The following is a 5,577-nucleotide window of genomic DNA, read 5'->3' as shown; positions in this document are numbered from 1 at the left end:
CACTATATTGATAACAGTCATTATTAGCAAATGTGAAGAAGTTAACATACAACAGACGCAAAACAGAGCTGGGAAGAAGTGGATTCTTCATGAATGGAATTTTAATATTTAACTCGGATGTCGATTATTTTCGTTAATTAAGACGTCAGCATTTTATTTGCATCGTTTTAAATGAAGTAAATTCGCGTAAAATTGAAATTTGCAACTTCGAAAAGTTTGGACATATTTTGAGGCCTAGATTTCGTAATACAATTATGGACACCATACATTATCAAATTTCTTATTTATCCTAAAAATGATATATTCGTACTTTTTCTAACGACCTTAATATAGTAATTATTCGTTTCTACTTTGAGATAAGCACACAATCAAAATTGATGAAATGTAATTGGTGTAATGGCGCAATTACCCTTAGTATTCAAGCTATCATTTTAATACTTTGTTCCAAGCTTTCAATGTAGCTTCTTGTTCAACTGCTCACAATGAAATGCCCTCCCTCCATAAACATGAGCAGATGTAGGTCAAAAACCTACATATGTATATCCGAAACTGACCGTTCTATTTGCATTCATTCATCCGATTCGCACAATTCCATTTTTGCATTCATTTCAATTCAAATTGAAAGATATAATTAATTCGCCTTCGATTATTTCCTTTATTTATAATATCATACCTGGCTTTTAAAAACACGCAATCGAAATCAGGAAATTCCATTTAAATTTTGAATAATTTTTCGATGGTTGCACACATGCATTGGAAAGCGTTAATTGAACTCGCAATTTAAAGGATTTTCCGCATCAATGATAATATTAATGTGTTTCTACTCTCGCATTTCAAACAACAATTTCTACTTTTTGATCCGCTGAACCGTAAATTGAATTTTCGAATTATTACAAATTAATTAAAATAAATTTTGTGGTGGAAGATATAACGCTAATTAATACTGTGCGAAATGCAAGCTAAAATGTGGAAGGGTTTTATTTTGCTTTTGGAGAGGAAATTGCATCCAGATTTTAGTCGGAAGAGTTTGTCATGTCTTTCGATGAACTCGCACGAAGAAGTAGTTTTCCGCTTTGCGAGCGACAGCAATTCATAGACAGGTATATGGACATGTTTTAATTCCTGGTTCCTAAGGATACCAAAGTTTCTCCTAGAATGCACACTGTAAGGTGTGAGCTCACTGGAGCTCACTCAAAATGATCATGTTTCACAAAGAACTGAATCATTAGTGTATCCACCTTTAAAGCGCTGGACAATTTCCGTGAAATTGGAGAGAAAGTTACGCTATCATCCTCTAAGTCGAGCATAACACATCAACTACACTTAGGCGCCAACACTATCGGTTTGCTGAAATGTGATCCAGTTCCCTCCAGAACTTCTCCAGAAGATCACTCTCCTCTTCCTTCTTTAAGGAATGATATTAAGGATCATTGAATATTTTTTTCTCTCTGCGGCAAGCGATGAAAAAACTGTTGGAATATGGAGACCATCTGTTCATCGACTTTAAAGCCGCCTATGATATGATAACATAGCCAGGGTAACACTGTACACGGCCATGAGAGAATTCAGTATCCCGACGAAATTAATAAGACTGACTAGGCTGACCCTGACCAATATGCGAGACCAGATAAAAGCAGCAGGATCACTCTCAAGACCATTCGACATCAACAACGGTCTACAAGGGGATGCTCTATCATGCGTCCTCTTTAATCTGGCCCTCGAGAAGGTGTTCCGTGATGCTGAGGTGAATGCAAGAAGTACGATCCTCTTCAAGTCCACCCAACTACTGGCCTATGCTGACGATATCGACATCATGGGAAGAACCACCCGAGACGTACAAACTGCCTTCATCCAGATCGAGCAGGTGACTATCGGGGCGAGATCATGGGCTGCACATCAATGAAGGCAAGACATAGAATATGATGGCAATGTCAGCACCGAACACCAACCAACCAACAACATCAAACCGCACTGGTCAAACTTGAAGAATAAGGATAGGAGAATACAACTTTGAGACCGTTGACAATTTCTCCTATCTAGGGTCGAAAATCACAACCGATAACAACTACGATGATGAAATCCGGGCACGGTTGTTGTCAGCCAACAGAGCCTATTTCAGCTTAAAAAAACTGTTCCGCTCGAAACGTCTCACCATAGGGTCAAAGCTCTTACTGTACAAGACTATGATCTTGCCAGTCCTCATGTATTCCTCGGAAACTTGGGTTCTTAGCAAGAAAAATTGCGAACTCTTGGCCGCGGTCGAGAGAAGAATCCTCCGAAGAATTTTTGGCCCCCTACATGAGGATGGACGATTCCGTAGCCTACACAATGACGAAATCTATGAGCGATACCATGACCGTCCGGTTGTGGATAAAATCCGGCTCAATAGGTTACAGTGTGCGGGTCACTTAATCCATATGGATGAGGATGATCCCACCCGGAAAGTCTATAAGGGCAATATCTATGGTAGAAAAAGAAGACGAGGCAGACCCTGCCTAAGATGGAGCGATGGCGTAGGTCAGGGCACCAGACAGCTGTTAGGGATATCGAATTGGTGGACCTCGGCGCAAAACCGGGATGTCTGGAGTTCCTTATTAAGGCAGGCCTAGACCGGATACCGGTTGTTGGCCGTTGATGATGATGGTGATGTCTTAGTAAGGCATCATTAGCGTTTAGATGGCTCACCATAATTGCACTGTAACCTTTAACAAGCCTCTCCTGACCACATTAAATTGACCATAGAAAATCTTCTCCATTAATTTCCTTCTTTTTGGCCTGAAGGTGTGTTCATTAAGTCGTATAAGCGTAGCAGCACGCGTATATATATATGTCTCACCGCAAATATAAGGGGTTTAATAACCCTGATGCAGTGGCAATATCAGGCTTTCGTGGATTAAGAGTCTGCAAATAGAAAGGATTACCAATAGCATGACGTTGATGGCGGATACAAGAAGTATGCTATCTTCACGGATGACGTACTTAAGCTTCCGATTCTGAAGCGATAGTGGTTTATGCCTGCAATATAGTAGTAATTTGTTTGCAAGCTTCTCTGACATTTGCGAAGGAAAAACTGCGAGTGGATCTTTGAGCCTAAAGCAGTAAGAGAACATAAGCTCGCATTAGAATTAGGCAGATATATCACCCTAACTTCCAAGCCGACCACCAAGTACTTTGGCGACATCTCACATCTTGGTAGGTAAGATAACGAGCACATACAACGTAAAATCTATTTTTTTTTTAATACAGACGAAAAAAGCCGAGAAGGAGAAATCAAATAAAAAGCAAAAGCGATGGGTTCACCCAAAAAAGGTTAGCGGACAAACAGGTTGACCTCTCTTATCCAAGAGATCAATTATAATCTCACCCAGTTTCTCACGGGGAATGCAAGACATCGCTAGTACCTCTTCAAGTATAAATTGAAAAATTCACCTATTTGTCCAAATTCTAATGGGATTCCGGTTTTAATGCGTCATTTTAGTGGGTACAAATCCCGCATACTTGCTAGCCCATGCTAATGTCTTTTGAAAATTTCCACTTCCCTAGAAAAAGGCAAGCAGACAGTTTTATTCCTTTTCTAAATACAAACCCGCTCAAAAATTCTTTACACTAGAAACTTTTTTAATTTTGTGATGTGTAGGAAAAGTCACTGGCCCATCGCAGGGGTGAGAATATATACTTTCTCCCTTACTTTTACCATTATTTGCATTTTAAATGGTCGGATATTCAAATAGATAAGCCTCATGCAGCAAGATCATTACCCTGAATTGTACGGTCAAATCGGTCAACTACTACAAGTAGATGTGAAGGCAATACACTAGCAAAGGCGTGTCAACATCAATTACTGATATATATAAGCTGATGTTAACGCCGCCCTGGTTCGGAAGGAAAACTTCCGTCAAAGAAGTAGTAGTTCAGGAATAAAGAGAAAATCCGGTTGAATAGGTTGCCGTTGTCGGGTCACTTAATCCGTATAGATATCGATTATGCAGCCCGGAAAATGTATAAAGGCAATATCAATGATAGAAGGAGAAGATAAAGCAGACCCTGCCTCAAATGGAGTGGAAACGTAGGCTAGGACGCCATGTTTTTTATATAGCATGCGTACTATCCTCAGTAAAAGAAATCAATAAAGTATATGTTAGTTGAAGCTACTCCACTATGCTATGACTATAAACTCCTCTGTTTTGATCGACAACACTGTCAATTCGGTGTTGGCATTGCCATCTCGGAGGGTTTTCGTGACACCATTTAAGAAGTCGAACTATTAGATGGCCGGCTCATAAAGCTCACCATTATATCAACTGATCGCACTATTCACTTCTTCACGCATCACTGACAGGTCGACTTGATGCCGAGAAAGACGCCATCTGGCAACTTCTCTATGTAAAAACGTGTAACGTGTCCGATGATGACTATTTCATCATTTGGAGCAATTCTACCTATGAGCACCACTTAAGTCGAGGCAGCAATAAAACGAATGAAATTGGGGAAAGCAACAGGACAGGACATCGCATCTGAGTTCTGGAAAGCGAAAAGTTGGGACCCAACACTATGCTGTTGCTGTCCCATACCATGAAGACTTTTGAAAGCATTCTTGACAACCGCATTCGAGAAATCGTTTAAATAACTGTGAATCAAGCCGGGTTTGTCAAAAACTGCGAAACTACTGACGAAATACACACTGAACAGTTACTCATGGAGAAACACCGACAAAAATATCGCCCTCTTTACATTGCATTTCTGGATCTGGAGAAAGCGTTTGATTGTGTGCTACATGAATTCATCTATGATAACACCTAGTACCAAAGGAACTCGTGCGTTGGGTTCAATTGCTTTACCACGATTCAAAAAGCAAAGTTCGAAGTATTGCGGGTGTATCAAAACCGCTTCGTATAGCCAACAATGTAACTGTCCCACCTCCTTAATGTGTGATCTATCCACTGCTACTTTCGACTTCCGATTATAGTGAATACGAGTGCCAGGCCTGTGCGCCGACCAACTTTTTCGTATGAGATAGTATCACACCCAGCGAATTTCGATGATATGACGCAGACAGGTGTTCACGAAGGCTTGGAGCTTTTCACAGTGGGGTTTACTTTCCATGTGCTACTTGCATATAGCGGCATAGGAAGAACACTAGCACAGAACAGTCTCAACTTGATTTCAGTGTTGAAATAACTGAATTTCCATATTTTGGACACGGGAAACGATTAAGTTCGGTGCCACTGTGGCAGAAATTACGCCTCCTAAATATACAAATTGATCGACACCTTCGGTGCTCTGCCCATTAATGCAAGGGGAGAGTGCGATGATCCGTCAAACTGAGGACCTTTGTTTTGTTGGGGTTTATCTTCAGTCCAACTCTACTCTAGACTGTTGTCTTTCGACGGCAGGGAGCTATCAAATACCCACTCAAAATAGGTCCCCTTCTTTGGAATGGGATGACAGGAGAAGGATATCTGAATTTGCTTATTAAGGGGGCCATTTTTTGTGAAGAACTGAATAAAGATACAAATACAAATTTTTCACCATATATTTATTAATATCTTGAGCATGCGTAATAATTTTTCCAGCCAA

The sequence above is a fragment of the Hermetia illucens genome, chromosome 2 (genome assembly GCF_905115235.1).
Source record: "Hermetia illucens chromosome 2, iHerIll2.2.curated.20191125, whole genome shotgun sequence".
In the NCBI taxonomy this organism is placed as follows: domain Eukaryota; kingdom Metazoa; phylum Arthropoda; class Insecta; order Diptera; family Stratiomyidae; genus Hermetia; species Hermetia illucens.
The sequence above is the reverse complement of the archived record's forward strand: the minus strand, read 5'-3'. Positions refer to the sequence as shown.